The sequence below is a fragment of the Elaeis guineensis genome, chromosome 1 (genome assembly GCF_000442705.2).
Source record: "Elaeis guineensis isolate ETL-2024a chromosome 1, EG11, whole genome shotgun sequence".
Classification (NCBI taxonomy): domain Eukaryota; kingdom Viridiplantae; phylum Streptophyta; class Magnoliopsida; order Arecales; family Arecaceae; genus Elaeis; species Elaeis guineensis.
The window spans coordinates 119,258,897-119,270,251 of record NC_025993.2 but is presented as its reverse complement, the minus strand read 5'-3'; positions in this window follow the sequence as shown (position 1 = coordinate 119,270,251).

Here is an 11,355-nt window from a genome sequence, read left to right as displayed (position 1 = left end):
GCTCAAGATTTATGGGATATTTTGGATGAGTCAAAGATGATGCCAACAGATGAGATTGCGAGAAGAAATTAAGTAGAATATAAAATCCAGAAGGATTACATGGATTCTTCAAATTTTAGTTGATAAAGAAAATTTTTTTTATATTCATGATGTAAAAGAGCCGAAGAAAGTATGGGATATTCTTGCGACTGTCTACTCAAGTTCTAGTAATACAGGACATTCCAAACGAAAATTACCTAAAGAGTAGATTTTGGTTCCAAGCTTTCCTAAAAATTTCAAAGAGAAACAAAATTGATTTAAAGATGAAGTTTTGAAATAGGAGGAGCTTGATGAGTTAGAGATTGAATTAATTTCTAAGGACTTAGAGCATCAACTTAAGGATCAATCAAGTTCAGAAGGAAAACTTGAGGAAGAGAGAGCTGATAGATGTTATTCTATGTCTGGTCCATCAAATGTGGAGAAGGAGAGTGATGGTGATGGAGCTAGCCTATCTACACCGGGACTGGTTGACGAGTAGTGGGCAGGTTACTAATGGATGAGAGTAAACCCATTGATTATGCCCGTGAAAATATTGGAGAGGGCGGTATGTGCAGTTGTGGAGTTGTTTGCAGCACCTTGGCGTTTGGTTGTGAGTTTGAAAAGACTGCTTGATCAGGCGGAAAATCTGAGAAGCTGCTCGTTGAAGAATGTCCCTCCTGTCCTCCCATTGACAAAGAATCGCCTGGTGGTGCCACCTTAGCGGACCAACAGCAACCTCCCGTTGCGGCAAATCATGCAGAGGCTTTAGATAGAAGTGCTGATGATGCTGTTGCTCTTTGTGGTGCTGATGAAGTTCTTTGTCCTGAAAATGATGATGGGTCCAAGACCAAGAAGTCTGATAGCTTGAGGGCTTGTAATTTGGACCTCAGTAACGGTGAAAAGAAAGAAAGTTCAAGTGTTGACGCTTCGAGCATCAATGAACGAGTTGGATCAACTGTAGTCCCACTTGTCTATGGAAATGGAGTGGATGATAACTTAGAAATAAAGCAGCCTCTTGAGGTTTGTCTTACTGGATCTGCCGACAATCAGCTTCCATGCAGTATTCCTCTGCAAGAAACTGAGCGATTTGCAAAGTCTTCTAGTTCCAAGATGAACGGAGCTGGAAAGGAGGAGCTTGCGTCTTCTGCAGAGGCTTCTTCATTGGCTGTTACAGCTGATCCAGATGTTTGGGCTCAGCTCGACTTTGATTTATATGAAGGCATCCCTGGACATGATTCTTGTTGTATCTTAATATCAATTGATTTTGAAGCTACTCTAAAGTTTGAGCTATTAGAAGACTCTATGCATAAGGAATTGATTCCATGTTCCGAAGAAGCCAACTATTTGTAGATACTTAACTCAATCCAAATGAAGGCATATACATATAATAAAACTTTTGTTCTTGATTTTACTTGTATGCAAGTAATGATCGATGCTCATAGTTATTGCAATCGATAATTTGATGTTTGTTGGGATGAGCTGGATGCTTGAAGGAGTCTCGATATCATGACTGTGGAGTCAATATCGAGAGGAATTAAGTATTGCAAGATGTTATCATCTCCAACATATGCATCAAAGAGGATGAGCCAGCAAAAGAATTATAGTTCAAGCCAATAAAAAAGTTTCATTATTTAATGATTATTTCGATAAATTATTACATATTACTGTTACCGCGGTGATGATGGCAATGACTATGATAGTTCTTCATAACATCAACAACTTCAGCATCGTTAGTATAGACTTCGCAACGAGAGGGAGTGTTGAGACTCATTGCATGTCCAACTAGGACTCTATTATTTATTTATTTATTTATGTGTGTTCTATTTGAAATAGGACTAGGAGTTTGTATTGTAGTGGATTTTGTTTTGTGAGTCAAGATAGGAGTCAAACTTCTACCCATATGGTGGTCTATTTAAAGAGACCCTTAGTATCTTCTTAGTGTATAGAAATCATAGAGAAAGATGTAGAGAAAAGAGAGAGGAGAGACTATTTCTGTACGTGGAGACTCCTTCGTGAGGCATTTTTATGAGGTTTTGATATTTATTCTTCTTTTTTTTTTGGTAAGAGATATTTGTTCTATTTTGAATAATTTTTTTTTGTTTTCCAATTTTTTGTTCTTCAACAATTATTTTTTCTTGCGATTCTTCATAAATATTTTTTTGGTTGGTGTTTATTTTGGATCTTAAGTGCACGATCAATCTACTACATATAGCAAGCCGTTCTACATTTTCTGCATTTCACAAAAACATTTCAACAAGCATTAAGCTTTAAACAAATGCATTAACGTTTCCAATCTTTCTTTCTTCATTTACTCTTTTCTCAAAAAAAAAAAAAGAAAAAAGAAACAAGAAATCATTATAAAGGCATTGTTATGAATTTATGATGGAAAGAGAGTGCACAATCTTTTGAATGTCTGTCAATTTTCTTCACTTGATATACACCATTATGGCAGGTATTTTATTAAATTTTGATTCACAAGTTCCCTAAACAATGTCCGAAAATTAGAACTTCTGAAGATTTTTAGGACTTCAGTAAACATAAAAACATCAATAACAAGATTCAGTATTATGACTAAAAGGTTGAGATTAATATATGCTCATCTAGTGGGAGAAGTGGATCCAGGTTTTGAGTCTTAATCTGATCCATGGATCTAAATTTCAAATTCAGGTCAGTGTCGCAAACTCGATCAAGTTTATCATGACCTTGTCATTGCTCTAAGAAACACCAAATCTTGGTCGTTGTGGCCCTCACCATCACCATGACTATGACTCACTCCTCAAATTGACCCAATCAATCTGAAATGCGGAATGGGAGACCAGCACCCAATCAATCTAAAATGCAGAATGGGAGACCAGCACCCGATCAATCTGAACCTTCAAGGAAGCTAGGAAAAAAATTATAATTAGGCTCATCCCATCATTTTCTCACGGGCTACCTTCTGAGTGGCAATGCTTAATTTTTTTAATCTGTTTAACTTGTTTTAATCTATTGCAAATCCTATTAGATTATCTGTATAATGAAATGATCAGGTTGGAATTTGAATTTTTGATATATTTAATAAATAGATCGAGTCCGGGTTGATTGGTTTTTGACCTAAGCTGTATCCCACCCAACCTGATTACCATCTCTTTCTGCTGACTCCAATACTCGTCCGTGTCCCGCCACAAGGTTACACCTTCCAAATTTAAAATTTTGAGTGGGTCCCTTCGGTTCCCCCACTCTCGCAAACCACCCAAACGGTAACCATCCGTTCAAACCTTTTAAATTCCATACTGACACTGCCCTCTGGAATCACCATTGCACCTTCCCCTTGAACTCTTCCACATGATTTATTCTATTCAGATTCGTAAAGGTAGAAATCTTGTCCAAATATATTGATCACATAACCAAAGGTTGCAAACCAAAAGCCTTCACTTCTTTAACCAGTTACCCAATCAAATGGCTCATTCAATCTTTATCATTCCTCCATCAGCTAAATAAGTTACTCAAAGCCTAAGCAATGCCATTTATCCTATCATTGGGGAATCCAGAATATAACTTCTTAGTGTAAGCTACCGAAATTACTGTTCAGAAGATTAAAGTCTGTAGATATTATATCACTAAACTATGGTCATGTTGATTGATTATTTTTGTGCTCTATTGTTTTTAAGGTGCAGTACATTGCTGTTATCATTGTTGTGGTAGTTGTTTTCCTTTTTGCTCTCTTATGGTATATTTATGTTGTCACCACATACAGCATCCCAATTTGGATCAACACCTGAAACAAGAGAGCTTGTTGGTGAGTTTGGGTTGGTCTCTTCCCATCAAACAAGCCCTTGTTTCATTCTTTCCTCCTGCTTGTCAGTACTGCCAAGCAAATCACTTGGTTTCTTTAGTACATGAGCTAAAAAATAATCAGGAGATAGGGTTGAAGAACTTATTCTCCATATGGAACCTAAGGTATGTTCTCGTAAGTTTCAAGCAATAAAAATTCTTTCTTTAGATTCATATTTGTAGGGAGTATCATTAATATGCTTTACCTGCAGTCTCTAGTTGGAGGGGAAAATGAAGCAGCAAAATTGAGTTCAATACTCAGATCACCACTCCCAAATCAAAAACCAAATAGCATGATCATCAAGGTAGGTGCCTCTCTCTTATGCTCTTTTCCCCAATCTTATTTCGTAAGAAGTATGCCTATTTGAGATCTGATTTATATTGCAATCTGATTATGGATCTGTTGGGTAGATGTCTGGCCAGGATATCACCTCTCAAGATCTTTTCGATACTGCGCAATGCAGTAGGAAAAAAGAAGAAATAAATAAAAACAATCAAAATACGTAGATCAGCCAAAAAAGAGCTCGCTTCCACGAGGCATGCAAACTTCATTATGAAAAAAAATTTTACAAGAGGAGATCTCACTCTCAATCCTCGTATACCCAATTTCTCTCTCACAAAAAGTTCTCCCTCACAAAAGCTCTATCTCTAGAAAGATCCCCCTGAACCCCTGAAGTGACTGCTGTCTGCTGTCCAAGAGCCTTCTGCTCCTTCTCTCCACAGCATCACGGTCTCTCTCTCTTCATGGGCTTAGGCTTTTCAGTGTTGAAGCCTGTCTGCTGCACAGGACCACCAGCCGAACCGCAAGACCCACACACCGCCACTGTTTCCTTGATCAGACCTATTTATAGGCTTAAAACACGGGTTAAAAACCAATTAGACTCGATTAAAGACTCCTGAGAACACCTGGAAGAGATCTGGACCGTTGGATCATCATCGCAAGCCTCTCAGACCATCCGATCACATGCCAATCCATGGAATAGTGCCATGGACCTCACGAAATGCGTGAAAAATGCCTATGCGGTCCACGGACCCGACCGTAGATCGCATGATCCACCATGGACCAGAGAATCGGCCTAATGAGCTCGTGAGGGCGTGCGCGTGGGCCTGGGCCGGCCCGCGCCCGTGCGCCTGGGCCCGAGCCACGCCCCTCGCGCCCGCGCTTGGGCCGGCCCGTGCACCCTGCGCGCTCGGGCCTGTGCGCCCGGGCCTAGGCTGGGCCCCCCTACTGGGCCGCGCCCTACGTGCGCCCAGCCCACGCATTGGCCGTGCCTGGGCCATGCACCACCGCCTGCGGCCGCACCACCATCGCTCTGCGGGCCCGCCGCCAGCCGTCGACGGTCCTCCATCGTCTCGAGTTCCGTGCTGACTTCAAAAGCGCGTATCTCCTCTGTCTGAGCTCCATTTGAGGTGATCTTGATCTCGTTGGACTCCATTTTTCATCGCGAACCTCGCTATGGGCTCAATGTAGATCAAATCTTGAGATGTCAAATCTAACAATCTCCACTTGGATTCGATATTCGACCTCTTCTTAACTTTGAGAGCTTTTGGATCTCCTCGCCCCCATGTCCTGGGACAATCGCCTGCTGATTATGGATGGACAAACATGGGAGTCAAGCCAGACCGCTCGATCCCATCTCTGTCGTATGCTGTGCTCTTCCTGACCTGAGACCTGCTCGGGGCATCATCCTACGGTAATAGGAATCTCACCTTGTGACGTCGCCTCTCATCCTCCTGAGTCTCCTGTCTCGTGTCCGATCCACTTTTATCTGGAGCTCCACCTCGCTCTGGGCTCCGTCTGGCTCTTGAAGCTCCACCTTGCACTGAGCTCCCTATAAGGTAATAATGTCCTCTGCTTCCCTTCTTCTCCTCCAGCACAATTCTATCGCCGCATAGCACCCTCAGGATTCCTCCACCAGCTACCATCCTGTAGTCTCTCGAATTCAGTTTACTCAGTGAGATAAGATTCTGTTTGAAATCGGATATGTATCGAACCTCCCCCAATCTCCTTACTGCACCATCATGTATCCTCCAGTTGACCGTCCCGATGCCTCTGATTGCACAGTTTAATCCATCCGGCAGATAAACAGTGCCCTCATTGTTCTCCAGAGAGTCAAACTGCTCCTCTCTGCAACATACATAATGGGTGCATGCAGAATCTAATATCCACTACTAGAAAGAAGGAGATACCTCATCAGATATCTCCAGGATATCTCCTTCTAAATCACTGCCGGCCGTCGCCACAGCGGCCACCGTTCGATTTTTGAGTTGAGGAAAATCTCTGACTAGATGCCCCAACTTCTTACACCAGTAACACCTGGTCTTGCTCAAGTCCCTCCTGGACTTGGACCGTCCTCGTCACGATCTTCTGTCGCTTCGTCTACTGCCTCCTGCTCCTCCAGAAACCACCAAAGTTGAGCTACCGCCATCTAAGCTCGAAGCTGGGTTCTCCCTCCTGGGAACTTCGTTCTGGAGTATCGCCGTGATGACCTCATTCATCTTGATGGTGCTCTTCCCCACTAGAAGAGCAGTCACCAAGGACTCATACGAAGGTGGAAGCGACGCTAGCAAAACCAGTGCCCTAGTCTTCTCTTCAACATTTTCACCAATGCTGAGGAGGTCGGTGAGAATCTTTTGAAGTGGCTGAGATGCTCCTACACGCTCTGTCCCTCAGTCATCCGCAGCTGATAAAACTACCTCAAGAGGAAAAGAGCATTGGTGAGAGATTCATCATGTACAACTCCTCGAGCTTCGACCACAGCACTGTCGGAGAAGTCTCGCTAAGCATATGGATCACCACCTCATCCGCTAAGTACATACGGATGGTACTCATCGCATGCATCATAGCCATTTTCAATCCCGCACCTCCATGATGATCAGCTTCTCTTCGCACAAGAAAGCATCAATCAACCCTTGCCGGATGAGCACGTCCTTCACCCTTACCTGCCACAAAGAGAAATTACTCTTTCAATCAAACTTGTTGATCTTCATCTTGATTGATCTTGTCTTCTCTATCTTCAATCTTACTCATCACTGTTGCAATCTGCATCCTTGTACCACCTCACTCTGATACCACTTGTTGGATGGATGTCTGGCCAGGACACCACCTCCCAAGATTTTTTTGCACCGTGACGCTGTGGAGAGAAGGAGCAGGAGGCTTCTGGACAGCGGATAGTGGTCACTTCAGGGGTTCGGGGGTTCTTCCTAGAGAGAGCTTTTGTGAGGAAAAACTTTCTGTGAGAGAAAAATTAGGTGTACGAGGGTTGAGGGTGAGATCTCCTCTTGTAAAATTTCTTTTTCATAGTAAAGTTTGCATGCCCCGTGGAGGCAAGCCCTTTTTTGGCTGATCCACATATTTTGATTATTTTTATTTTTTTTTTCTTCCTGCTGCATCGCGCAATACTGAAAAGATCTTGGGAGGTGGTGTCCTGACCAGATATCCACCCAACAGGATTAAAAAAAATAGAAAGTATGTCTGCATGAATTCATCCCTCCCCATATAGTTGCTGAGGCGATATTAACACTCCATGGTCTCGATCTAAGATGGTCGGGACCGATAACTCCGAGCGAGATGGAATACGTAAGCAAGTATGTGAAGGGAAGGAAACATTTTTCCTCCAAAATGCCCAGGTTGCATCTAAATTTTTTTTCTAATATTCTATTTATTTAAGGATCAAATCCTTACCTGAATCATAGTGGAACCAGAGATCAAATATCAAATTATCTGATATAAACCTTCACGGAGGTTTGGATATGCAGATCCTCTACTTTGCGTGCACGTCAGATGCCGCAGGAAAGTAGGATGAACTCCAATCCAATTGGCTTCACAACTCAATTAATCGAGGGATGAGATGTGATGGTGTGATACCTCACACCAATAGGTGGGATGCCCATGAAGGATCCACGTCCAAGGAGAGGAGGCGGCAACAAAGGGAGAGATGTAGAAGATAGAGGATCTCTCTCTTCACACGTCTGTCTCTCTCTCTTTTTCTCTTCTCTCAATTTGATTTATTTGCTATTCTATTTTCTTCTCTCATCTATAGGTAGAGATCCTCTCTATTTATAGATGATTCTCATGACCCAATGAGAAGAGGACTCTTTATTCAAATCTGATTTGAATTGGTCCAATACTTATGAAAGAAGGACTCCTACATGAGATATAATTGCCATCACTTATGACATCCACTTTGCACCCATTCCCACACCCACTTAGGACGTCCCAAATAAGCACCAAACCAATTTTTGGTCATGCTTCATGAGTGGGTATTCCTAGTGCAAGTAGGAATACTCATATCTCATCTAAAACAGATCTGATTCGAAGCTGGTTCGAAATAATTTCGAAAGGCTGTCAATCCTAAACTCTTTAAAACTTTTTGTACCAAGTCTAACTTGGATTTTAGACCTATTTAAGTCTAATTAATTCAGATCTAATATGAAATTAATTAGTACTTAAATTCAATCTTTCATATGTTCCATGGATCATAGATAGAAATTATTCATCTCCGAGATTAAATCTGAACCTCATGTGTAGTGCTAGCTAGACATAGTCAACTCTTCAATTCCGTTTGACCCATAACTCAATTCTCAATTAAGTTAGCTTATATGTTCAATCAAGTCAAGTACTTCCAGATTGGACATCTAAACATAGGTCAATTACTTTCTACTTTATCTGACTTGTGTGCGTGATTCCATAGGTTCAAACACTAAGTCGGTAGCACAGAAACCAATTCCTGTACTAATCGAGATACCATCTAGTAATGGTTTCCAATATCCAGATAGGTTGAATTATCGCAAAGAAATATTTCAGAACTCATACTCATGGTTACCGCATAATTCATCCTTTTGACTCTGGATGCTCTAGGATGGTCTCAGATTAACTGTTAACCAAAATTGCTTCATCTACATTGTATTTCAACCTTTCAAATCCATCTCATGGATTACCCTAGCCAAGGCTTTACTAAATTAAAATATAGTGATACATCAACTCCAATAATCCAGAGAGGTCAATCCCATCTTGATCCATACACAGACTTCGCAAGTACTTGACTTTACCCAGTAGCCTTCCGTCATTGCATTAAAAATTCAGGTAGTTCGGCACCAAAGCACAGTGAGTTGCTTGCAAGTCACTATGGTGATCTCAGATCTGAAGGATATTTATACCCATGTATTTCGCGAGCAGCTCTTGACAGCAGAGCGCTCAGCAAATGAGTCACTTATTCAGTGATGATGTACCCTTATATCTCACCTGTATGCCATACCAGTGTCACCACACTCTTTGGTTAAGAGGATAACCAATCCATATGGTACACAATGACTTTCACTCGATAAACATCATCATCCCGTAATGACGTATCATTTGGTCGCGAACTTATTTAAGAACTATACAATAAATTCTCTCTTTATCATATACTAGCATAGTTCTAGGGACTTCATCACAGTACAAGAGTTCAAGAAAGATGTCATTTTATGATGAAAAAATATCAAAATAACTATTATTCAATAATTAATAATTCATATACAAGGATGAACTCAATCGTCACACAATTAATTTTAGGATACAATTTCCAACAACTTTCACTTGGACTAAAGCCAATCGGGGCAGTATCTTATACCCATCTTCTATTTGAAGTCATCGAACTCTTTGATCTCGAGAGCTTTAGTGAAGGGGTCAGCTAGGTTCTCCTTTTCATTGATCTTCTGAAGCTCGACGTCATCTCAGTTCAATATCTCTCATACTAGGTGATAGCGATGCAGAATATGTTTAATGTGATGGTACGACTTAGGTTCTTTCGCGTGAGCTATGGCACTGGAGCTGTCACAATACAGCAAGACAGGATCATCAATGGAAGGTACAACTTCCAGCTCGATAATAAACTTTCACAACCACACCACCTCCTTTACAGTATCTGATGCAGCAATGTATTCTGCTTCACATACAGAATCGACCACAATATGTTGTTTGAAATTTTTTCAGCAAACAGCTCCTCCATTCAAGATAAAAATGTAGCCCGACATGCTTCTGCTGTCATCACAATCTTACTGAAAATTAAAATCAGTATATCCCACAAGTTTCAGATCAGAGTCTCCATAGATAAGCCATTGATCTTTAGTATTTCTCAAATACTTAAGAATTGCTTTTGCAATATTTCAATACTTCTCATCCGGATCTGACTGGTACCTACTCACTACCCCTAGTGAATAGGCCACATCTGACCTTGTATATGTCCTAGCATATATGATAGATTCCACTGTCGAAGCATATGGTATTCTACTCATGCGCTCTCTCTCCTCAGGAGTTGTCAGACAATCCTTCTTGAAGAGAGTAATTCCATGGCCTATCAGAAAATAGCCTTTTTTAAAGTTATTCATGTTGAACCGCTTCAACAAGGTGTCAATGTACGTGGATTGGGACAATCCAAGCAACCTTCTAGATCTATCCTATAGATCTTCATCCCTAGGATGTAGGATGCTTCTCCCAAGTCCTTCATGAAAAACTGTGATGATAACCATAGCTTCACACTCTGCAAAGTCGAAATGTCATTTCCTAGTAACAGTATGTCATCCACAAACAGTACAAGAAAAATGACCACAGAATCGGAAGCCCATTTGTAGATGCAAGGCTCTTCTCCGTTCCTAATGAAGCTATATATTTTGATCACTTTATTAAAACGTATATTCCAACTCCTCAATGTTTGCTTAAGTCCATAAATTGACCTTTTCAGCTTGTACACTTTCGACTCGTCTGTGGATATGAACCCTCAGATTGTATCATATACACTTCTTCTTCCAGCTCTCTATTAAAAAAAATAGTTTTGACATCCATCTGTCAGATCTCATAATCTAAGTGTGCAGCGACAGCAAGCATAATCTGGATGGACTTGAGCATTGCTATAGGAGAGAATGTCTCGTCATAGTCAATACTATAACGCTGATGGTAACCTTTAGCAACTAGATGGGCTTTATAGGTCTCTATCTTTCCGTCTGCTCCTCTTTTTCTCTTGAAAATTTATTTATATCCTATGAATTTTATCCTTTCGGGTGGATCAACTAGTATCCAGACACTATTGATCTCCATGGACTCCATTTCGGACTTCATGGCCTCAAGTCATTTTTGAGAGTCGGGCTTTTGCATGGCCTCCATATAGGTGATCGGATCCTCATCATTCTTATCAAGTTCAATAGGATCACCGTCTCAGATCAGAAAATCGTAGTATCTGTTCGGCTGATGCAGTACTCTACCAGATCTCCTTTAATGGTGCCTCTACTGGCTCCAGATTCGATTCACCAATCGAACCTAATTCTGTATGTGTCAATTTTTTTACCTCATGAACTTCATCAAGTTCAATTTTACAGGCATTAGATCCTTCACCAAGGAACTTTTTTTTCAAAAAGACTATCCGACTGCTGACAAACACCTTTTGTTCTACAGCAAGATAAAAGTAGTACCCTTTAGTTTCCTTTTGGTACCCTACGAGCAAGCATCTATCAAACTTTGGTCCAAGCTTATTCGTCTTTAAATGTTTT